Source organism: Mus musculus, chromosome 8 (assembly GCF_000001635.26).
Source record: "Mus musculus strain C57BL/6J chromosome 8, GRCm38.p6 C57BL/6J".
Lineage (NCBI taxonomy): Eukaryota > Metazoa > Chordata > Mammalia > Rodentia > Muridae > Mus > Mus musculus.
The window spans coordinates 4,368,047-4,394,004 of NC_000074.6; the positions used below are offsets into that span (position 1 = coordinate 4,368,047).

General features: G+C 43.8%; 1 pseudogene; it reads left to right on the forward strand.

Annotated features, from left to right (window-relative positions):
• Positions 1–750: 750 nt before the first annotated feature.
• On the forward strand, positions 751–24,124 carry Gm7434 (annotated as a pseudogene).
• The last annotated feature ends 1,834 nt before the right edge of the window (positions 24,125–25,958 follow it).

Genomic DNA, 25,958 nt, shown 5'->3' on the forward strand with positions numbered 1-25,958 from the left:
CCTGGCCGTGTGGCTTAATGTCTCTGAGCATCCGTTTTTCATCAAGTGGAGACTCTGAATACTTGCCTGTTCTCCAGAATTTCAAACAGCAAACAAGCGAACACCCGAGAAACCATCACAACTCTGAGAGGCTGCCACCGACAGCCTGGTTTGGGGTTGTGCCAGACGTACAGAGGTGTGAAAGTCCCCCTCTTTCCTAAGTCAGGAGATAAAGAACACTATTGCTGAAGGCCAGGTACTCCTGGGGCTACCGAAGACCAGCTTGGATCCTCCAGGTTCCCTAGACAGGAGTCATGTGTGTCCTGTAGGAGGTAACATCTACTTATTTAAGAGCACACAGGCAGATTTAACCCCAGGCTTACACAGACTAGGTTCATCTGAGGTCATAGTGTAATGTTCTAGTCTTCCTGAGTTTTGAAGTTCGACTTGGTCAGCCATTGCATGCCCTGCACCCCCTCCCCCAATCAGTTCTTCTCAGTGCCAGAATCTTCACTTTCAGATTCACTTTCAGGCATGGGAGCCCAGGTACATTAAAGTTTTTCTTCTCTACAGCAGTTGTAATTGGACTGTTAGCCACAAGGCGTGGCTTGCTGACCCCGGTTGGCCCTGAGCTCCTGCTATACTCACTGCCTCCAGCTGGTATTTCCCTGGTCTTGGTCTCCCATGGCCTAGCTAAAGGGTGCTGAGGCCATCCAGGTGATTAATTCAGAAGAAATCTTGATAGTTGCTTCTGACAATAACATAGCCGGTATGGCCTTACAGACTTTCAAGAGCGGGCCAAAATTCCAAGATATGCTTGACCTGGCCCAGGTGTGAGATGTACAGGGTCAAGGGTTCTTCTGTGTCAAGGGTGACTGGGTTCACCTAGGGGGATGGAACTGTTAGGTGAGTTGTTGGAGACTGTGTAAATAAGGATGGAAGAGGGTAGGGGACTAAATTTTCATGTATGCTTGATTCTTGGCTTTGTCTAGTCATCTATTCACAAGGCCAAGGTCAGCTAAGGATGAGGACATAGCAGCAAAGGCTAACCCTCGTTCTTTGATAAAAAACAAACAAGCAAACAAACATGAGAGACTGAGAAGATGCCTCAATTAATAAAATGCTTGATGTGCATGCCTGAAGATCCGAGTTCAGATCCCTAGTTCCCATGTAAAAGGCTGAATGTAGTGATACATGCCTATTTTCACTGGAGGGGGAGACAGGAGGGTTCAAAGGGCTTGCTGGCTGGTGGTATAGTCAAATGGTAAGCTCCAGGTTTATTGAGCAACCTTCTCTCAAAAAATGGAGTAGAACAGGGTCCACCAGATGGCTCAGCAGGTAGACCCTTTGCTACACATACCTGAAGTCCTAAGTTTGATTCCCTGGAACCACGTGGTGGAAGGAGAGAGAATTAATCCCTACAAGCTGCTCACTGACTTCCACATCCACGTTGTGTTTATGTCTGCGTACATAGATACAATCACCACCACTACCACCAAATAAAAGTAGTAAAGAAAAGAGAGGAAGAAAATAAGACAATGATGTTCACTTCTTGTTTTCAGATGTGGTATATATCCATGAAAACATACACACACACACACACACACACACACACACAGGACACTCAGATATACCAAAAATAACACACACACACACACACACAGGACACTCAGATATACCAAAAATAACACACACAAACACACACACACACACACACACACACACACACACACACACACACACACAGAGCAGTTAAGGGATCAGATGCTTGCCTTGAAGGCCCAGCAAGCAAGTCAGGCAGATAATAATCAGGCTCTAGAGCCCTAACGTGATTCAGAGGCAGCCCAGCTGATTGGTCTTATAAGCAAGGGTCTTTTTTTTTTTTTTTAATTCCCAAAAAAGTATGTTTCCAAAACTTGCCAGAATCTGTGGAGTTACAGAGAAGGTATCCAGCTAGGACAGAAAGAGAGCAAGGAGTGGCTTCAGAAGTGGCTTCCGCTGGCTTCCAATGTACTTCCTGTATCTGGCTGTCTTTGAGAGGACTCTGTGTGTAGATGACAAACCTTTCTTTATTTGAACTCTTCTGAAGTGCCTTCATGGTTCTGGCAGCTGGGCAATGGACCTCCACAGCAGGCCACCCCAGGCTGGATGATGTATCTAATTCTACAAAGGGTTATCTGTGCTTACTTTCCCCCCCACTGTGGGCCCTGCTGTGCCTGTGTCCTTTCATTTATATGCTTGTGGACTGATCTGGTGTTACATTTCAGAGAAAGCTATTTCAGTCTCTGCCCTTGCTTTAGGGAAGTCTCTTTGCTGAGGAGCGTGGCTCAGATGTATGCTCTTACTGACACCTCTTGGAAGCAGTGGGCATTACAGGCAAAACCACTGCAATACCCCCCACTCCACAGCATGCTGTGTCTGTCCACTTCAGGATCCTTGGCAACCATTCCGCCCTCACTGAAAACTAAAGGCCAGCAGCACAGCAACAAATAGCAGTAAATGTGGAAGTTGGTGTGCACATACACATGTGCCCACTGGGATGCATGAATCTATATGAGTATGGTAACCATGTGAGTATAGCTAGCTCTTCATGTGCACAAACATAGTCAACCCTCTCTATCCACAGATTCTGCATCCTCATATTCAATTGTCTATCAAAGGAACTCAGACGTTAACTCTGAATAGGCAAATAGCCCTGATGGAAGATTAGGAGTGGGAAGGTGGTTGTTGACATATGGACTCCATTTTGATACAACACAGAGAGGGGACTTAGTTATTCACCGAAAGGGAACAAGAAGGGATTAGGTTGACTATGGTGGTGCAGATTGTAAGGAAAAACTAGTACTGGAAGAACTGGATAGCAAAGATGAAATAACACAGAGGCTAGGAGATAGCTCAGTTGGTAAAGTGTCAATCAAATGTAAGAATTAGAGTTTGACACCCAGCACTCAGTAGAAAAATGCCAGGTGTGGTGGCACAAATGTATAATCCAAGTTCTGGGAAATGGAGATCCCAGGATCCCTGGAGGTCACTGGCAAACCAGTCTAGCTTAATTGGCAAATCCTAGGTGTCTCAACCAGAAATACTGCATGAACACATAACAAACAACACAACCAACCACCAGCCCAAGGTGGATGACTCCTGAGGATGGATACTTGAAGTTAACCTCTGGCCTCCACGTATATGTGCACCTGTATGTGAGTGCAGGTAAGATGGGAGGCCATACAGAGGGTGGCTCTGTGACCTAAGCACTTAAAATCTCTAACTCCCATGGGGAAGGGGAAGGACAATCCTGGCCCTGTGGTGGTTCCATTCGGGCCCTGCCCTCCACTTCACCTTTAGAGAATAAGCCATCTCCAACAAATCCTGGTTGGCAGGTGCAGTGGTAAGAGCTCAGGGCATGGAGGCAGTCAGCCTTTGGGCCACAACAATGCTGTTAGATGGCACATTCATCCAGGTCTGCAGCAAATAAAGCAAGGATCCCCCAGCGTGTGCACTGAGAGACTGTGGGGAGGCTGACTCTCTGATCATGGGGACCCTACACGGTCCCCATAAACTATCTTCTAGACTCCCCACCTTTACCCTGACTTACCTTTGGCCTACTTCTTCCACATTGCCGCAATCTTCTACCTCTAGGTCTATTTCTCAAGTATTCTCTTTGTCAAGCGATACATGATTGCATGTTTCTCCACAGAGCTTGTACAGCACTGAGTGGTCTCATGGGAACCTAGAGTTGATCATGATGATGTGTCAATGTAACAGAGGTAGAAGTTGATACTGGGTGTCTTTCTCATCACTTCCTACTTCGTTTATTAGTGTAAGGATTTACAGCTGAACCCAGAGTTCATAGGCTAGTGTAGATAGATAGCTTGCTCCAGAGTTCCTCTATGTAGCCTCTCTGGTGCTACGATTAATTGGGAGCATCTATTTACATGTAGGTTTCACTGAGCCATCTTTCCAGACCAGCTTTATTTATTAGTATTATTTTTGTATTCACTTTACATCCTGATCAAAGCCCCCTCCCTCCTCTCTTCCCATTCTCACCCTTACAAATCCTTCCCCCTATTCCCCATCCATTCTTCTAAGAGAAGGAGCTTTCCCCTTGGGCAAGCCACCTCATCCTGGGATATCTAGTGTCAGCAGGACTAGGCATAACCTCTCCCACTGAACCCCAACCCGGCAGGCCAGGTAGGGGGAAGGAGATCCAATGGCAGGGAACAAAGACCTAGACAGCCTGTACTCTGCTTGTTAGGGGACCCGAATGAAGTCCACGCTGCACATTTGCTACAAATGTGTAGGGAGTCAAGGTCCAGTATCTTAATTAGACTTCACATTATTTTTATTTTGAGACAGGGTCTCTCATTGAACGTAGATCTTGAAGACTCAGCTAGATTAGCTGGCCCATGAGCCCCCCAGGACCCACCTGCTCTGCATGACACTACACCTGGCTTTTTACATATGCCCTCATGCTTGAACGGCAGGCATTTTACCCACTGAGCCATCTCCCCAACCCACAGAGCATTTTCAAAGGCAAACAAACAAACCCAAGAAGAGCCATTAGGGTCCATCAGCTTCTGACTAGGGAAAGACAGCTCATAACGGGGCAGCAAATAGGTTGAAGGGCCTAAGGTAAAGCTGCACTGGCCAAATAGTCTTACTAGCTAGCAAGTCGTTTTGACCAAGCGGTGGCCAGAAGATCTAGTGGGCCCACCTAACCATGCACAGGAAATATGAAAATAAAAATCCCACCAGCATCTAGATTCAAAGGCACCCATTCTTTTGACATTGCAACATGACATGACCTACAAATGTTTTGGGACACATTAGTAGCTATCATGGAACACATACTGCCCTCAGGTGGTCAAATTGAGCATGACTGAGAGTTTTTTTTTTTAAATCATTCCAGGGACTTTTTTTTTTTTTATAATTGAACTTTTTTTTTAATTAAGTATTTTCCTCATTTACATTTTCAATGCTATCCCAAAGGTTCCCCATATCCACCCACCCCCACTCCCCTACCCACCCACTCCCCCTTTTTGGCCCTGGCGTTCCCCTGTACTGGGGCATATAAAGTTTGCAAGTCCAATGGGCCTCTCTTTGCAGTGACGGCCAACTAGGCCATCTTTTGATACATATGCAGCTAAAGACAAGAGCTCCCAGGTACTGGTTAGTTCATATTGTTGTTCCACCTATAGGGTTGCAGTTCTCTTTAGCTCCTTGGGTAATTTCTCTAGCTCCTCCATTAGGGGCCCTGTGATCCATCCAATAGCTGACTGTGATCACCCACTTCTGTGTTTGCTAGGCCCCAGCATAGTCTCACAAGAGACAGCTATATCTGGGTCCTTTCAGCGAAATCTTGCTAGTGTATGCAATGGTGTCAGCATTTGGAAGCTGATTATGGGATGGATCCCTAGATAAGGCAGTCTCTAGATGGTCCATCCTTTTGTCGCAGCTCCAAACTTTGTCTCTGTAACTCCTTCCATGGGTGTTTTGTTCCCATTTGTAAGAAAGGGTAAAGTGTCCACACTTTGGTCTTCGTTCTTCTTGAATTTCATGCGTTTGGCAAGTTGTATCTTATATCTTGGGTATCCTAAGTTTCTGGGCTATTATCCACTTATCAGAGAGTACATATTGTGCGAGTTCCTTTGTGATTGGGTTACTTCACTCAGGATGATACCCTCCAGGTCCATCCATTTGCCTAGGAATTTCATAAATTCATTTTTTTAATAGCTGAGTAGTATTCCATTGTGTAAATGTACCACATTTTCTTTTTTTTTCCATTTTTTATTAGGTATTTAGCTCATTTACATTTCCAATGCTATACCAAAAGTCCCCCATATCCACCCACCCCCACTCCCCTGCCCACCCACTCCCCCTTTTTGGCCCTGGTGTTCCCCTGTACTGGGGCATATAAAGTTTGCAAGTCCAATGGGCCTCTCTTTTCAGTGATGGCCGACTAGGCCATCTTTTGATATATATGCAGCTAGAGTCAAGAGCTCTGGGGTACTGGTTAGTTCATAATGTTGTTCCACCTGTAGGGTTGCAGATCCCTTTAGCTCCTTGGCTACTTTCTCTAGCTCCTCCATTGGGAGCCCTATGATCCATCCATTAGCTGACTGTGAGCATCCACTTCTGTGTTTGCTAGGCCCCGGCATAGTCTCACAAGAGACAGCTACATCTGGGTCCTTTCAATAAAATCTTGCTAGTGTATGCAATGGTGTCCGCGTTTGGATGCTGATTATGGGGTGGATCCCTGGATATTGCAGTCTCTACATGGTCCATCCTTTCATCTCAGCTCCAAACTTTGTCTCTGTAACTCCTTCCATGGGTGTTTTGTTCCCAAATCTAAGGAGGGGCATAGTGTCCACACTTCAGTCTTCATTCTTCTTGAGTTTCATGTGTTTAGCAGATTATATCTTATATCTTGGGTATCCTAGGTTTGGGGCTAATATCCACTTATCAGTGAGTACATATTGTGTGAGTTTCTTTGTGAATGTGTTACCTCACTCAGGATGATGCCCTCCAGGTCCATCCATTTGGCTAGGAATTTCATAAATTCATTCTTTTTAATAGCTGAGTAGTACTCCATTGTGTAGATGTACCACATTTTCTGTATCCATTCCTCTGTTGAGGGGCATCTAGGTTCTTTCCAGCTTCTGGCTATTATAAATAAGGCTGCTATGAACATAGTGGAGCATGTGTCCTTCTTACCAGTTGGGGCATCTTCTGGATATATGCCCAGGAGAGGTATTGCTGGATCCTCCGGTAGTACTATGTCCAATTTTCTGAGGAACCACCAGACTGATTTCCAGAGTGGTTGTATAAGCCTGCACTCCCACCAACAATGGAGGAGTGTTCCTCTTTCTCCACATCCACGCCAGCATCTGCTGTCACCTGAATTTTTGATCTTAGCCATTCTGACTGGTGTGAGGTGGAATCTCAGGGTTGTTTTGATTTGCATTTCCCTGATGATTAAGGATGTTGAACATTTTTTCAGGTGTTTCTCTGCCATTCGGTATTCCTCAGGTGAGAATTCTTTGTTCAGTTCTGAGCCCCATTTTTTAATGGGGTTATTTGATTTTCTGAAGTCCACCTTCTTGAGTTCTTTATATATGTTGGATATTAGTCCCCTATCTGATTTAGGATAGGTAAAGATCCTTTCCCAATCTGTTGGTGGTCTTTTTGTCTTATTGACGGTGTCTTTTGCCTTGCAGAAACTTTGGAGTTTCATTAGGTCCCATTTGTCAATTCTCGATCTTACAGCACAAGCCATTGCTGTTCTGTTCAGGAATTTTTCCCCTGAGCCCATATCTTCAAGGCTTTTCCCCACTTTCTCCTCTATAAGTTTCAGTGTCTCTGGTTTTATGTGAAGTTCCTTGATCCACTTAGATTTGACCTTAGTACAAGGAGATAAGTATGGATCGATTCGCATTCTTCTACACGATAACAACCAGTTGTGCCAGCACCAATTGTTGAAAATGCTGTCTTTCTTCCACTGGATGGTTTTAGCTCCCTTGTCGAAGATCAAGTGACCATAGGTGTGTGGGTTCATTTCTGGGTCTTCAATTCTATTCCATTGGTCTACTTGTCTGTCTCTATACCAGTACCATGCAGTTTTTATCACAATTGCTCTGTAGTAAAGCTTTAGGTCTGGCATGGTGATTCCGCCAGAAGTTCTTTTATCCTTGAGAAGACTTTTTGCTATCCTAGGTTTTTTGTTATTCCAGACAAATTTGCAAATTGCTCCTTCCAATTCATTGAAGAATTGAGTTGGAATTTTGATGGGGATTGCATTGAATCTGTAGATTGCTTTTGGCAAGATAGCCATTTTTACAATGTTGATCCTGCCAATCCATGAGCATGGGAGATCTTTCCATCTTCTGAGATCTTCCTTAATTTCTTTCTTCAGAGATTTGAAGTTTTTATCATACAGATCTTTCACTTCCTTAGTTAGAGTCACGCCAAGATATTTTATATTATTTGTGACTATTGAGAAGGGTGTTGTTTCCCTAATTTCTTTCTCAGCCTGTTTATTCTTTGTATAGAGAAAGGCCATTGACTTGTTTGAGTTTATTTTATATCCAGCTACTTCACCGAAGCTGTTTATCAGGTTTAGGAGTTCTCTGGTAGAATTTTTAGGGTCACTTATATATACTATCATATCATCTGCAAAAAGTGATATTTTGACTTCCTCTTTTCCAATTTGTATCCCCTTGATCTCCTTTTGTTGTCGAATTGCTCTGGCTAATACTTCAAGTACTATGTTGAAAAGGTAGGGAGAAAGTGGGCAGCCTTGTCTAGTCCCTGATTTTAGTGGGATTGCTTCCAGCTTCTCTCCATTTACTTTGATGTTGGCTACTGGTTTGCTGTAGATTGCTTTTATCATGTTTAGGTATGGGCCTTGAATTCCTGACCTTTCCAAAACTTTTATCATGAATGGGTGTTGGATCTTGTCAAATGCTTTTTCTGCATCTAACGAGATGATCATGTGGTTTTTGTCTTTGAGTTTGTTTATATAATGGATTACATTGATGGATTTTCGTATATTAAACCATCCCTGCATCCCTGTAATAAAACCTACTTGGTCAGGATGGATGATTGCTTTAATGTGTTCTTGGATTCGGTTAGCGAGAATTTTATTGAGGATTTTTGCATCGATATTCATAAGAGAAATTGGTCTGAAGTTCTCTATCTTTGTTGGATCTTTCTGTGGTTTAGGTATCAGAGTAATAGTGGCTTCATAAAATGAGTTGGGTAGAGTACCTTCTACTTCTATTTTGTGAGATAGTTTGTGCAGAATTGGAATTAGCTCTTCTTTGAAGGTCTGATAGAACTCTGCACTAAACCCATCTGGTCCTGGGCTTTTTTTGGTTGGGAGACTATTAATAACTGCTTCTATTTCTTTAGGTGATATGGGACTGTTTAGATGGTCAACTTGATCCTGATTCAACTTTGGTACCTGGTATCTGTCCAGAAATTTGTCCATTTCGTCCAGGTTTTCCAGTTTTGTTGAGTATAGCCTTTTGTAGAAGGATCTGATGGTGTTTTGGATTTCTTCAGGATCTGTTGTTATGTCTCCCTTTTCATTTCTGATTTTGTTAATTAGGATTTTGTCCCTGTGCCCTTTAGTGAGTCTAGCTAAGGGTTTATCTATCTTGTTGATTTTCTCAAAGAACCAACTCCTCGTTTGGTTAATTCTTTGAATAGTTCTTCTTGTTTCCACTTGGTTGATTTCACCCCTGAGTTTGATTATTTCCTGCCGTCTACTCCTCTTGGGTGAATTTGCTTCCTTTTTTTCTAGGGCTTTTAGATGTGTTGTCAAGCTGCTAGTATGTGCTCTCTCCCGTTTCTTCTTGGAGGCACTCAGAGCTATGAGTTTCCCTCTTAGAAATGCTTTCATTGTGTCCCATAGGTTTGGGTACGTTGTGGCTTCATTTTCATTAAACTCTAAAAAGTCTTTAATTTCCTTCTTTATTCCTTCCTTGACCAAGGTATCATTGAGAAGAGTGTTATTCAGTTTCCACGTGAATGTTGGCTTTCCATTATTTATGTTGTTATTGAAGATCAGTCTTAGGCCATGGTGGTCTGATAGGATACATGGGACAATTTCAATATTTTTGTATCTATTGAGGCCTGTTTTGTGACCAATTATATGGTCAGTTTTGGAGAAGGTCCCGTGAGGTGCTGAGAAGAAGGTATATCCTTTTGTTTTAGGATAAAATGTTCTGTAGATATCTGTCAGGTCCATTTGTTTCATAACTTCTGTTAGTTTCACTGTGTCCCTGTTTAGTTTCTGTTTCCACGATCTGTCCTTTGAAGAAAGTGGTGTGTTGAAGTCTCCCACTATTATTGTGTGAGGTGCAATGTATGCTTTGAGCTTTACTAAAGTGTCTCTAATGAATGTGGCTGCCCTTGCATTTGGTGCGTAGATATTCAGAATTGAGAGTTCCTCTTGGAGGATTTTACCTTTGATGAGTATGAAGTGTCCCTCCTTGTCTTTTTTGATAACTTTGGGTTGGAAGTCGATTTTATCCGATATTAAAATGGCTACTCCAGCTTGTTTCTTCAGTCCATTTGCTTGGAAAATTGTTTTCCAGCCTTTCACTCTGAGGTAGTGTCTGTCTTTTTCCCTGAGATGGGTTTCCTGTAAGCAGCAGAATGTTGGGTCCTGTTTGTGTAGCCAGTCTGTTAGTCTATGTCTTTTTCTTGGGGAATTGAGTCCATTGATATTAAGAGATATTAAGGAAAAGTAATTGTTGCTTCCTTTTATTTTTGTTGTTAGAGTTGGCATTCTGTTCTTGTGGCTGTCTTCTTTTTGGTTTGTTGAATGATTACTTTCTTGGTTGTTCTAGGGCGTGATTTCCGTCCTTGTATTGCTTCTTTTCTGTTATTATCCTTTGAAGGGCTGGATTCGTGGAAAGATATTGTGTGAATTTGTTTTTGTCGTGGAATACTTTGGTTTCTCCATCTATGGTAATTGAGAGTTTGGCCGGGTATAGTAGCCTGGGCTGGCATTTGTGTTCTCTTAGTGTCTGTATAACATCTGTCCAGGCTCTTCTGGCTTTCATAGTCTCTGGTGAAAAGTCTGGTGTAATTCTGATAGGCCTTCCTTTATATGTTACTTGACCTTTCTCCCTTACTGCTTTTAATATTCTATCTTTATTTAGTGCATTTGTTGTTCTGATTATTATGTGTCGGGAGGAATTTCTTTTCTGGTCCAGTCTATTTGGAGTTCTGTAGGCTTCTTGTATGATCATGGGCATCTCTTTTTTTATGTTTGGGAAGTTTTCTTCTATTATTTTGTTGAAGATATTAGCTGGCCCTTTAAGTTGAAAATCTTCATTCTCATCAATTCCTATTATCCGTAGGTTTGGTCTTCTCATTGTGTCCTGGATTTCTTGGATGTTTTGAGTTAGGATCCTTTTGCATTTTGTATTTTCTTTGATTGTTGTGCCCATGTTCTCTATGGAATCTTCTGCACCTGAGATTCTCTCTTCCATTTCTTGTATTCTGTTGCTGATGCTCGCATCTATGGTTCCAGATCTCTTTCCTAGGGTTTCTATCTCCAGCGTTGCCTCGCTTTGGGTTTTCTTTATTGTGTCTACTTCCCCTTTTAGTTCTAGTATGGTTTTGTTCATTTCCATCACCTGTTTGGATGTGTTTTCCTGTTTTTCTTTAATGATTTCTACCTGTTTGGCTGTGTTTTCCTGCTTTTCTTTAAGGGCCTGTAACTCTTTAGCAGTGCTCTCCTGTAATTCTTTAAGTGACTTATGAAAGTCCTTCTTGATGTCCTCTATCATCATCATGAGAAATGTTTTTAAATCTGGGTCTAGATTTTCGGTTGTGTTGGGGTGCCCAGGACTAGGTGGGGTGGGAGTGCTGCGTTCTGATGATGGTGAGTGGTCTTGATTTCTGTTAGTAGGATTCTTACGTTTGCCTTTCGCCATCAGGTAATCTCTGAAGCTAGCTGTTTTAGTTGTCACTGTTAAGAGCTTGTTCTTCAGGTGACTCTGTTAGCCTCTATAAGCAGACCTGGAGGGTAGCACTCTCCTAAGTTTCAGTGGGCAGAGTATTCTCTGCAGGCAAGCTCTCTTCTTGCAGGGCAGGTACCCAGATATCTGGTGTTCAAACCAGACTCCTGGCAGAAGTTGTGTTCCACTCGCTAGAGGTTTTAGAATCTCCTGTGGAATCCTGTGTGGGCCCTTGCGGGTGTCAGGCGATTCCGCTGGCAAGGTAGCCCGGGGCTCGAGTGGAGCGGAAGGGGTTTGTGCCCCAGATCAAGCCCGGGTAGCCTGCTTCCCTATGTACAGCAGTCTCAGGTTCCGCGCGATTGGATTGGGGCAGGCGCTGTGTTCCACTCACCAGAGGTCTTAGGATCCCGTGGGGAGTCCCGTGTGGGCCCTTGCAGGTGTTGGGCAAGACTCTGCTGGCAAGGTAGCCCGGGGCTCGAGTCGAGCGGAAGGGACTTGTGCCCCAGATCAGGCCCGGGTAGCCTGCTTCCCTATGTACCGCAGACTCAGGTTCCGTGTGATTGGTTTGGGGCAGGCGCTGTGTTCCACTCACCAGAGGTCTTAGGATCCCGTGGGGGGTCCCGTGTGGGCCCTTGCGGGTGTTGGGCAAGACTCTGCTGGCAAGGTAGCCCGGGGCTCGAGTCGAGCAGAAGGGGTTTGTGCCCCAGATCAAGCCTGGGTAGCCTGCTTCCCTATGTACAGCAGTCTCAGGTTCCGCGCGATTGGATTGGGGCAGGCGCTATGTTCCACTCACCAGAGGTCTTAGGATCCCGTGGGGAGTCCCGTGTGGGCCCTTGCGGGTGTTGGGCAAGACTCTGCTGGCAAGGTAGCCCGGGGCTCGAGTCGAGCGGAAGGGACTTGTCGTACCACATTTTCTGTATCCATTCCTCTGTTGAGGGGCATCTGGGTTCTTTCCAGCTTCTGGCTATTATAAACAAGGCTGCTATGAACATAGTGGAGCATGTGTTCTTCTTACTGGTTGGGACATCTTCTGGATATATGCCCAGGAGAGGTATTGCGGGATCCTCCGGTAGTACTATGTCCAATTTTCTGAGGAACCGCCAGACTGATTTCCAGAGTGGTTGTACAAGCTGGCAATGCCACCAACAATGGAGGAGTGTTCCCCTTTCTCCACATCCTCGCCAGCATCTGCTGTCACCTGAGTTTTTGATCTTAGCCATTCTGCTGGAGTGAAGTGGAATCTCAGTGTTGTTTTGATTTGCATTTCCCTGATGATTAAGGATGCTGAACATTTTTTCATGTGCTTCTCAGACATTCGGTATTCCTCAGGTGAGAATTCTTTGTTCAGCTCTGAGCCCTATTTTTTAATGGGGTTATTTGATTTTCTGGAGTCCACCTTCTTGAGTTCTTTATATATATTGGATATTAGTCCCCTATCCGATTTGGGATAGGTAAAGATCCTTTCCCAATCTGTTGGTGGCCTTTTTGTCTTATTGACGGTGTCTTTTGCTTTGCAGAAGCTTTGCAATTTTATGAGGTCCCATTTATCGATTCTTGATCTTACAGCACAAGCCATTGCTGTTTTATTCAGGAATTTTCCCCCTGTACCCATATCTTCGAGGCTTTTCCCTACTTTCTCCTCTATAAGTTTCAGTGTCTCTGGTTTTATGTGGAGTTCCTTAATCCACTTAGATTTGACCTTAGTACAAGGAGATAGAAATGGATCAATTCGCATTCTTCTACATGATAACAACCAGTTGTGCCAGCACCATTTGTTGAAAATGCTGTCTTTTTTCCACTGGATGGTTTTAGCTCTCTTGTCAAAGATCAAGTGACCATAGGTGTGTGGGTTCATCTCTGGGTCTTCAATTCTGTTCCATTGGTCTACTTGTCTGTCACTATACCAGTACCATGCAGTTTTGTTCACAATTGCTCTGTAGTACAGTTTTAGGTCCGGCATGGTGATTCCACCAGAGGTTCTTTTATCCTTGAGAAGAGTTTTTGCTATCCTCGGTTTTTTGTTATTCCAGATGAATCTGCTGATTGCCCTTTCTAATTCATTGAAGAATTGAGTTGGAATTTTGATGGGGATTGCATTGAATCTGTAGATTGCTTTTGGCAAGATAGCCATTTTTACAATGTTGATCCTGCCAATCCATGAACATGGGAGATCTTTCCATCTTCTGAGATCTTCTTTAATTTCTTTCTTTAGAGATTTGAAGTTTTTATCATACAGATCTTTCACTTCCTTAGTTAGAGTCACGCCAAGGTATTTTATATTATTTGTGACTATTGAGAAGGGTGTTGTTTCCCTAATTTCTTTCTCAGCCTGTTTATCCTTTGTGTACAGAAAGGCCATTGACTTGTTTGAGTTAATTTTATATCCAGCTACTTCATTGAAGCTGTTTATCAGGTTTAGGAGTTCTCTGGATGGAATTTTTAGGGTCACTTATATATACTATCATATCATCTGCAAAAAGTGATATTTTGACTTCTTCCTTTCCAATTTGTATCCCCTTGATCTCCTTTTGTTGTCTAATTGCTCTGGCTAGGACTTCAAGTACAATGTTGAATAGGTAGGGCGAGAGTGGACAGCCTTGTCTAGTCCAGGGACTTTTCGTATCCATTATGGTGTTAGTAGGTTGTTACTGGCATTGAGCTTCAAAGGTCATGGATGCGGTGAGCTGACTCAGTGAGTATAAAGGCTTTCTGCCTGATAGGGTAAGCCTGAAAACCTCTGGGGTATTTACATACAGTGGTTGCTGTAGGTGGAAGGGACAGTTTCTCAGTTTCTTCAGTGGTGTAGCCACTAGCAAGATGCCCTTGCTTCTGTGGTTAATCCTTTTTTTTTTTTTTTTTTTTAAAGATTTATTTATTTATTATATGTAAGTACACTGTAGCTGTCTTCAGTCACTCCAGAAGAGGGCGCCAGATCTCGTTACGGATGGTTGTGAGCCACCATGTGGTTGCTGGGATTTGAACTCTGGACCTTCGGAAGAGCAGTCAGGTGCTCTTACCCACTGAGCCATCTCACCAGCCCTCTGTGGTTAATCCTAATGAAGTTCACTGATATGGACAACAAGAAAACACACACACACACACACACACACACACACAGAGAGAGAGAGAGAGAGAGAGAGAGAGAGAGAGAAAACACTTGCTGTTCTTGCAGCGAATCTGGATTTGGTTCCTATTTCCAACCAGCAGTCTCCCTCCTCCTCCTCCCCCTCCTCTTCCTTCTCCTCATCCCCCTCCTCCTCCTCCCCCTCCTCCTCTTTCTCCTCCTCCCCCTCTTCCTCCTCCTCCTCCTCTCTCTCTCTCTCCCCCCTCCCTCCCCTCTCTCTGTACTATTTTTATTTGTTTGTTTGTTTCCTTGTTTAATGTATATGAATGCTTTGCCTGTATAGGTCTGCATACCATATGTATGTCTGGTACCGCAGAGGCCAGAAGAAGGTATCAGATCCTCTGAAACTAGAGTTATAGGTGGTTGTGATCTATCGTGTGGATGTTAGGAATCTAATCAGATCCCTCTGTGTGTGTGTTGTGTTCATATGTGTGCATATGCCCATGAAGAACAGATGCCAACCTCAGGCATTGTTTTTCACACATATTATATCCCCCTTTGTATACATATGAATGTGCATGTGGTGTATGATATGTAAAGACCCATATTCATGTATATCCACCTCTGTGTACATATTGAGATCAGAAGAAGATGTCAGGCATCCTGCTGTCTCTGTCGCTCTCAGTCTCACACACAGACACACACAGACACACACACACACACACACACACACACACACACACACACACACTCCATCTCATTCCTTTGAGGCAGGCTCTCTCACTGAACCTGGAACTAGGCTGGTTCCCTGTGATCTTGTGTCTGTCCCCCACAGCTCTGTGTTTACCGATGAACACAGCCATGCCTAGCCTTGTACGTGACTGCTAGGATCTAAACTCAGGTCCTCACACTGAATCAGCCAGCAATGTTACCTGCTGAGCCATCTCTCTAGTACATGCTTTGTGTTTTGAGACAGGGTTTCTCAGTGGTTTGGAACTTGCTGACTAGGTTAGGCGGTCTGTTCCTACCTTCTCAGTGCTGGGAATACAAGCAGATGTCACCATGTCTCACTCTTTAGAAATGTGGATTCTGGGAATCAAGGTGAAGCCTTCATGTTTGTATGGTAGGCATTTTACTGACAGAGTCACGTTATCAACCCTTCTTTGTCTCCTCTCCCTCCTTTCTGTGTCCTCGCCTACCATCTCTCCCCCACTCTTTGTTCTTTCCCCCTTTCCTTGTCTCCATTTTTCACTTCCTCCATTCCCTCAACCCTGATGCTATCTCCATTTTGTCTTCTTACCTCCTTCCCTCATTCTTTCACCTTCTGAAATCAGAGGTCCAGCCTCTGGTCTCACCCACACAGTATTGGCCACTAGGAGCCAGCAAGAAGCTGGGTTGTTGTGGAAACACAAAGCTACCACCTGTGTTAAAGCACATGGTGCTGATGGCAGACCTGTTGTGGTCTAGGGACACAGGGAGGGAAGAGGCTGTGTCTAGGAAGGGAGGTCAGCCTTACCTTAGTTGAGCCTGTGAAATACCCTTCTCCAGGGTGTGGTTGTCTGTGAGTACCTTTATATAGTTGTGTCTTGGTATCTGCAAGGCACTGACACCAGGCCTCTTATATAAAATGATGCAATATTTACATAGCATCTACACATATTGCCCCATAGTTTTTATCATTGTTATCATCGTCATCATCATCATCTGCAGTGCATAGAACCCGAGGCCTACCAATGAATGACAATCACAGGTTTGTTTTTTTTTGTTTTTTTTTTTTTTTAAAGATTTATTTAGTTCTTATAGGTGTAGTGTCATCTGCCTTTATCCCAGCACTCAAGAGGCAAATGCAGGCAGATGTCTGTGAATTCAAGTTCAGCTATGTCTATATAGAAAATTCCAAGACAGGACTACATAGGGAGATTTTGTCTTAAAACCCTCCAAAAATTATTTAGTTAAAAAAACTATGTGTATATGTGTGTCTGTCTGTGTGGGTATGGGACATGTGTAAACTATGTGTATATGTGTGTCTGTCTGTGTGGGTATGGGACATGTGTAAGTGAGGTGACTGCAGAGATCAGAAAAGGGGTTAGACCTTCCTGGAGCTGGAGTTACGGTTGTTCTGAGCTGCTTGACGTGGGTGTTGGGAACTAGGTCCCCTGCATATGCTCCCACCTCCAAATCATCTCTTTAATCCTAGCCCCTGATTTCTAAGACAGGTTCTCAGGATGTAGCCCAGGCATCTAACGCACAATTTTCCCTTAGCCTGTCAACACAGGTGTGTGTCACCATTGGTATGCCTTCTGGGGATTACTTTGTGTGTATGTACATATGTGCACGCATGTGACATCCGGAAGTCAACATCAGATGTATTCTTCAATCAGTTCCTATTAAAAATTTTTTACTTCTTCTGCCCTTATTTTTCTTTTTCTTTTTCTTTTTCTTTTTCTTTTATTTGAGACAGGGTCTCTCAGTGAACCTGGAACTTACCAGTTAGGATAAGCTGCTGGTTAATGATCTCTGGAGAACCTTCTGTCTCCATCTCTCCAGAACTGGTATTATAGGCATGCATGCCTATAATATTATAGTATTATAGGCTGTGCCTGACCTTTTTGTTCTTTGTTTGTTTTACAAACATGCATGCTGGAGATCCTCCCCTGAGCCTGCCATAGACATTAAAGTCATCTCTCTAGAGGACTCACAACTGCTGTGTAAATAGTTGCTCTGTATTGGTTATGCAGTAACGGTTATGGACAAGAAAAAAGGCTACATGTTCAGGATATACATGGATTTTTTTTCCTCAATGGTTTAAATTAAGGCTTCTTGATGCTGAAGATGCAGATGCAGATTCCATAAATACAGACAGCTAGTCTGCTGGAATATGAGCTAACATGCACATAATTGATAGAGGCTCTTTTGTTTAAGTCACACCTTGGATCCTGGTACACAGTTCCAGGTACTCCATAAGTACTTGTTCAAAGTTGAATAAATGGAGTACTGATTGCACAACATTGGAAATATACTAAATGTGATTGACTTCTTCATACAGAAATGGTTAAAATGGGACTGGGAATGTAGTTCTGTAAAAATATTTTTATTGACTGATGTAATAGTTGTCTCCAAGGTTTACTGCCCCCATCTGCTAATCAGGACTTAGTCCTGGAAGCTTCTAGCCTCTGTACAATCTAATCTAGGTCTAGAATATTTTCAGCCTCTGAGACTTGCTGCTGAATAAACTCACCCTTTCTAACTCTTTCTGATTTCTAGCTGGTTGGTTCAACTCAGCCTTTTTGGCTCAAATTCCTCTCCAAGCTGACTGATTCAGTCTGGCTTCTCTCTTGGCCTCTGACTGAATTGCTCTTCATCAAACTAATGCTAGCAATCTGTTGTGATCTTCTGGCTCCTTCTCATTCTCTGGCTTGTTCTGTTTTCACCTTGTCTAGCTTGTTCTCTCTTCTCTGTAAAGCTCTCTTGGTAAAACTGCCTCCTCTCTTCTTTTTTCTGTCGGCAGTGTTCTTTTAAGTAGATTCCCTTTCCTCTCTCTTCTTGTGAGAGTTGGGCAGATCCTATTCTGTCAAATCTTTCTCTGGTTCGTCACTTTGCCACTCAATAAACACCACTTTCAAATATGGGTGCTTCCTTCTACAAACTTACTTTACTTTTATTGTTTGGGATTAAAGGTGTGTGTGCCAATGGCTGAGCCACACCACAACCAGAAACAGGTTTTTCCAGTAAAACCCCACAATCTTGGGATTCACAGTGTCATAAAATAACCTACAGCATAGCTCAGTTAGTAGAGTACTTGCCTAGCATGCATGAAACCCTGGGTTCATCCTCAGCACTGCAAGAATTGGACATGGTGGTACATACCTGTAATCCTCCAAATCAGAAGGATTAGAAGTTCAAGGTCATTCTTGAATTTGTGTTGGTTTTGTGGCTAGCCTGGGTATAGGGAACCTCTCCTTTTAAAAATGATAATAACCAACCTAAGATGAGCACTGGAGATTACCTCAGGTGGGACTCTGGCCTACCTACCCTATACAAGTCTCTGTGTTTAGCCTCCAGCAACACGAATTTTTTAAAAAAGGATAAAACAATAAATTTTGTTATTTGTATTTATTTCATGACAGTAAATGCAAGAAAACGGAGGAAATAATGGCTGGGGAGGTGGCTAAGTGGGCAAAGTAGCTGCTACACGAGGGACTGAGTTCAGATACTCACATCCCAGACAAGCATGGTAATGTGCATCTGTAGTCCCAGGGAGTCTACAGTGTGATGTGATGTGAAGATAGCAGACTCCTTGGAAGCTTATGGGCCCTCTAGCTTAGTCAGCAGTGAGAGCAAATAAGACTCTACCAGAAACAAGGTGGAGAGTGAGGACTGACACCTGACACCCACGGTTGTTCATTGGCTTGTATACATGTGTCATGGCCTACATATACACACATACCCCCAAAACTATAACAGAGTGAAGAAAGAGGCTTTTGTATAATATTGAGACTCTAGTAATATTGTCACCAAAGTATTTAGTTACAACTGGTAAAAATGCTACTTTTTTTTTAAAGATTTATTTATTTATTATATGTAAGTACACTGTAGCTGACTTCAGACACACCAGAAGATGGAGTCAGATCTCATTACATTTGAACTCTGGACCTTCGGAAGAGCAGTCGGGTACTCTTACCCACTGAGCCATCTCACCAGCCCCAAATGCTACATTTTTAATGTTTTTCCCCATAAGAGAGACAAAAAGATTTTTAAAGTAAGGTAAGTGGTGATTGTATAAAGTAAATGTGCCAAATGCCACACGATATTTACTTTTGTTTTGTTTTGTTTTTTTTTTGTTTTTGTTTTTGTTTTTTGAGACAGGGTTTCTCTGTATAGCCCTGGCTGTCCTGGAACTCACTCTGTAGATCAGGCTTGTCTCGAACTCAGAAATCCACCTGCCTCTGCCTCCCAAGTGCTGGGATTAAAGGCATGTGCCACCACGCCTGGCACAATATTTACTTGTAAGTGATAAAATTAAGTGTGTGAATTTCATTTTCCTTAAAAGCTGAGAGGTCAGCTACGAAGTGGTCATTTACAAAAAGTGGTATGTGTCCCTTGGCGGAGGGTATCCTTTTAGTAACTCAAACTGAAATACTATAGTCACTGATATTCTCTTAATTTTTGTTAAAGCCATGGAAAGAAAACACAAATATCTGTGCAATTGCATTCTTAACAAAATACAACAGAAACACATTAATTATAACCCTCATTTTTTCAACTGGTCATGGCCCTGTGTTCTTCTACTGCCCATTCTATATTTCCTCCACGCTCTGCAAGCACCTCAGCAGGTCTTGGCTCCTTTCCTGGATGAGTGACCACATACCTTCATTCCTGATGGGTCTGTGCCCTTTGTCATGCTGGCTGGATTAGGCTGTTGTAGTGTCCCATTAACTTTGATCACGGGGCATGGCAGTACTAAGAGACACCCTAAAGAATCTCCTGCACTCCAGACAACATCCTTCTTACCTCTACTGTGGAAAGACAATCCGATTTCCCCATGGTTATCTGGATCGATTACCTCTCCTAATACTGTTTTTCTTTTCTTAGCCTGTTGGATTAAGCATTAGAAGCCCAAAGTGACCAGGGGAATGTCTGAGATCCCAGTTTAATGGAATGCTTGTTTTGGCTCCTGGCAGGAGCATTCTACACTCTGCAACCAAATTTCTAGGTCAACAGGATTTAGGGCTGTGGGGACAGGAAACAAAAACTTTCCTAGTGGGTCACTAAGAGTGATAGTAAGTGGACCTATTTCCTTTACCCACCCCTTAATTCCTGGACCCAAGGATCCTGGCTATGGGAGAAACAGTACCATATTTAGGGCACTAGTTCAAAGCATATGCTACTTTCTAGAGAACCATGTCCCAGCTGTCCATGTTGCTGTCACATAATTGGCACTGTAACTGTACCTTCAAAAGGTCATTCCATCTTTCTATCAGGTCAGTTACTTACGAATAGTAGAGTGCCGCAGACCCTCTGGGCTCTTTTGTCTGCGTGGAACGGGTCTCTAGTCTCGGGTGGGCAAAGCGTCGGATGGAATGACAGACAGATGCACACAGGAGAGGTTGTGTAGAATCTGAATGTAATTTGTCAAATCGAGCATCAAACTTTTTATACAGAAGAAAATAAGGAAGTTGGGTGACACACCCGCAAGGTACAAAGAGGTTACTGGATTCTTACATAAAACAGAGGAATGCAAACACAGAAGGTCTAACAGAAACCACCTGGGATAGAATTCATTGTTAACAACTGGGATCAACAAGAGCTCCACCTAAGATTCACTTAATCTTAGAAGCCAGGGTCAAGGGCTTCATGCCCTTGCCATAGTTCCTATTTTAGTCTATTGTATAGTCCACCTTTTCCCCTAGGCCATTGTAAATACGTGTGTGTGTGTGTGTGTGTGTGTGTGTGTGTGTGTAACTCAGCTATCTATAGTTCTAAGTATCTATTCTGGTTTCTCTTTAGGTCTCAAACTTCCTTCTTCCTAGATGATAGTAAATTCCTGTGCAGGGCAGTGACTTAGCTTTTATTCAAAGTGATAGTGTAATACCAGAGGCAATTCTGAATGTCACTGAATAGCAACATTCTTACTGAATTCCAAGACCATGGTCTGCTCAAGGACTTTCTAGGACTGTTGGAACACTGGTGAAGGCTTTAGCTATGTCAGAATTCAATCTTAAAAGGCACTTATAATAGGATAATACTAAAAGAGAGCATGTGGATCCATACACCAGACTAACTCGGGAATAGAATATGAGTATATTGGTTAAAGAGAACGCCAGATTCCAGGAGGTGAGTTTTCATGAAACTCTCTGCCTCATGAGTGGCTTCCAGGCCTCTCGGCCTGTCAAGCTGACTCGACCGGAGTGTGTAGCAGTAGGAAATGTGGCAAGACCAGTGGATTCCATGATTGTGGGCCCACTGTTGCATTTCTATGGCTGGGAAGTGAGTTCCTCGGTTAAAAGCAATACTGTGTGGAATACCATGTCAGTGGATAAAGCATTCTGTGAGTTCACAGAAGTTGGTTTAGTCTGAAGCATTACATGCAGGAAAGGCAAATATGTAAACAGAGTAAGTATCTACTTCAGTAAGGACAAAGCATTGTCCTTTCCATGGAGGACGTGGTCCAATGTAGTCAACCTGCCACCAGGTTGCTGGATGGTAACCTGCATTGGTTCCATATCTGGGGCTCAGTGTTGGCCTTTGCTATTTATTGGCAGATCTGGCACTCAGTAGCAACTGTACCCAGGCCAGCCTTGGTGAGTTGAGGTTCATGTTGTTGAGCCCATGCCTAATCCCCATCTTTGCCACCATGGCCACTTTGTTCTGTGATTCACCTTCCAAAGACTCCCAACACAATTCTTATCTGCCACGGATACCTCAAGCACCACCAGGTCTGCTAGATCATATGGACCAAGGGGTAGATCAGCTTGCACAGCAACCTGGACCTGTTGAAGAACCTATTGTGTTCAGGTCCCACACAAAGCTTGCAGCTTTCCTAGTCACTTGGTATATGGGCTGGAGTAACACACTTGTTGGATGGTAAAACCATGCCAGGAAGTTTGGTGAGGTAGAGCAGGTTGAGACATGGAGACTTGGTGGGCACACACCTGAGGCTTAGGTGACTCCCTGCTCTCTGCCAGACTCCTGACCTGGAACATGTGCCATATTCCTCACATAAAAGAAAGGTCCTATGCTCATATAGGCTCAAAACAGAGTTCTCCATGCTATTAAGGTACCTAGAGGCCCAGAGGACTTAGCCAACAAGCTTCCCTTCCCAGACATTCCTCCCTGCAAAAGCTATTTAATGTCAGGTTCACCCTGAGAAGGGTAGTACATTATGCATCCATTTTCTGTCATGAACAACCAAAAAATTGTTCAGAACCATGGACTGTCTCTTTCATCAAGATCCATCATAGGGAGTCATGGACAAGGCCTTTGACTACAGAGCTGCAGCTTAATTCTCCTGTAGAAAGCTTCTTTGCACTCCCAGCCACAATCTGCCTCCACCAAACTAAGGACAATCACTGCTGGTACAAGGCAGAGCTTCCCTTTCCCTTGGCCCTAGGCTAGACACTGTCCTCAGCCCTTGGGACCTGGACTCTGTTCTTGGTTCTTCCTTGACCCCCAGTGATGCCAGGATGTCCAAGAGTCAGAGAACCCCGCAGCCCCAGAATTGTTGCAGGCCCAGGGACCCCTGAACCAGCTCCGGCCTTCCCACATCTCAGACTGAACTTTCCCATCCCCAGAGTGGTATCTCAGCTCCACCCCTCTTCTCTCTACCCCACACCCAGCCACTTTTCAGCTGGTTTAGTTTACACAGACCCACTCACATCCAACAAACGTTTTAAGACATAGGATTCAACTCAGCATGATGGTGTATACCTGTAATCTTGGCTACTCCAGAGGCTAACATGAGAAGATTACAAATCAGGACCAGTTTAGGGTATACAAAATCCTCACTTAAAGAGTTAAAGAGTCTGGAATGGTGGTGCATGCCTGTAAATGCAGCACTAAGGAGGCAGAGGAAAATGCATCTCTGTGAATTCAGGGCCAGCTTGGTCTACATACCATTTCTAGGCTAGTCAGGGCTGCATAGTGAGGAAACTCTGGGAAGGAAGGAAGGAAGGAAGGAAGGAAGGAAGGAAGGAAGGAAGGATGGGTTTCCTTATGGGGCTGTAGAGATGGCTTAGTACAATTAAAATGTGTACTGTGCTTACCATGGGCCAGCATTCAGTTCCTAGAACCCATATCAGGCAGCTCACAACCAGCTCCAAGGGATCTGATACCTTCTTCTGATCTCTAGAGTCACCTGTATTCATGTATAATACTCTTCCATACTCATAATTTTAAGATAACAAAGTCTTTAAAAATAAAAAGTAGTCGGGCAGTGGTAGCACACACCTTTAATTCCAGCACTTGGGAGGCAGAGGCAGGCAAATTTCTGAGTTCGAGGCCAGCCTGGTCTACAGAGTGAGTTCCAGGACAGCCAAGGCTACACAGAGAAACCCTGTCTCAAAAAAAAAAATAAAATAAAAATAAAAATAAAAATAAAAATAAAAATAAAAAAAGCTTCTTCCTCGGTGCTGCCTACGAAGTGGCTGCCATCTGTTTTGCGGCATCGTGGCTGCCCTCCGGCCTCTGGTGAAGCCCAAGATCGTCAAAAAGAGAACCAAGAAGTTCATCAGACACCAGTCAGACCGATATGTGAAAATTAAGTGAAACTGGCGGAAACCCAGAGACATCTACAACAGGGTGTGGAGAAGGTTCAAGGGCCAGATCCTGATGCCCAACATCGGTTACGGGAGCAACAAGAAAACCAAGCACATACTGCTCAGCGGCTTCCGCAAGCTCCTGGTCCACAGAGTCAAGGAGCTGGAGGTGCTGCTGATGTGCAACAAATCTTACTGTGCTGAGATTGCACATAATGTGTCCTCTAAGAACCGAAAAGCCATTGTAGAAAGAGCAGCACAGCTGGCCATCAGAGTCACCAATCCCAGCGCCAGGCTACGCAGAGAAGAAAATGAATAGGTGGCTGGTGTGCATGTTTTATGTTTAAATAAAATGACAAAAACTGCCAAAAAAAAAAAAAAAGTAAGAAGGGGTCTTGGTAAGATGGCTCAGCTCATAAGGGTGTGTGCTACCAAGTCTGACCATCTGAGTTTCATCACTCAGACTTACATGGTGGAAGGTGAGAATCAACTCCTGCAAGTTACCTCTCACCTCCACATTTTGGCATAGTATTTATTTCCTCATGGCCTTCCACGTAAGAAAATATAACTTTAAAAAATTTAGGTAAGGCCAGCAGAGTCTTGCCCAACACCCGCAAGGGCCCACATGGGACTCCCCACGGGATCCTAAGACCTCTAGTGAGTGGAACACAGCGCCTGCCCCAATCCAATCGTGCGGAACCTGAGACTGTGGTACATAGGGAAGCAGGCTACCCGGGCCTGATCTGGGGCACAAGTCCCTTCCGCTCGACTCGAGCCCCAGGCTACCTTGCCAGCAGAGTCTTGCCCAACACCCGCAAGGGCCCACACGGGACTCCCCACGGGATCCTAAGACCTCTAGTGAGTGGAACACAGCGCCTGCCCCAATCCAATCGTGCGGAACCTGAGACTGTGGTACATAGGGAAGCAGGCTACCCGGGCTTGATCTGGGGCACAAACCCCTTCCACTCCACTCGAGCCCCGGGCTACCTTGCCAGCTGAGTCACCTGACACCCGCAAGGGCCCACACAGGATTCCACAGGAGATCCTAAGACCTCTAGTGAGTGGAACACAACTTCTGCCAGGAGTCTGGTTCGAACACCAGATATCTGGGTACCTGCCTTGCAAGAAGAGAGCTTGCCTGCAGAGAATACTCTGCCCACTGAAACTTAGGAGAGTGCTACCCTCCAGGTCTGCTTATAGAGGCTAACAGAGTCACCTGAAGAACAAGCTCTTAACAGTGACAACTAAAACAGCTAGCTTCAGAGATTACCAGATGGCGAAAGGCAAACGTAAGAATCCTACTAACAGAAATCAAGACCACTCACCATCATCAGAACGGAGCACTCCCACCCCACCTAGTCCTGGGCACCCCAACACAACCGAAAATCTAGGCCCAGATTTAAAAACATTTCTCATGATGATGATAGAGGACATCAAGAAGGACTTTCATAAGTCACTTAAAGAATTACAGGAGAGCACTGCTAAAGAGTTACAGGCCCTTAAAGAAAAGCAGGAAAACACAGCCAAACAGGTAGAAATCAATAAAGAAAAACAGGAAAACACATCCAAACAGGTGATGGAAATGAACAAAACCATACTAGAACTAAAAGGGGAAGTAGACACAATAAAGAAAACCCAAAGCGAGGCAACGCTGGAGATAGAAACCCTAGGAAAGAGATCTGGAACCATAGATGCGAGCATCAGCAACAGAATACAAGAAATGGAAGAGAGAATCTCAGGTGCAGAAGATTCCATAGAGAACATCGACACAACAGTCAAAGAAAATACAAAATGCAAAAGGATCCTAACTCAAAACATCCAGGTAATCCAGGACACAATGAGAAGACCAAACCTATGGATAATAGGAATTGATGAGAATGAAGATTTTCAACTTAAAGGGCCAGCTAATATCTTCAACAAAATAATAGAAGAAAACTTCCCAAACATAAAAAAAGAGATGCCCATGATCATACAAGAAGCCTACAGAACTCCAAATAGACTGGACCAGAAAAGAAATTCCTCCCGACACATAATAATCAGAACAACAAATGCACTAAATAAAGATAGAATATTAAAAGCAGTAAGGGAGAAAGGTCAAGTAACATATAAAGGAAGGCCTATCAGAATTACACCAGACTTTTCACCAGAGACTATGAAAGCCAGAAGAGCCTGGACAGATGTTATACAGAC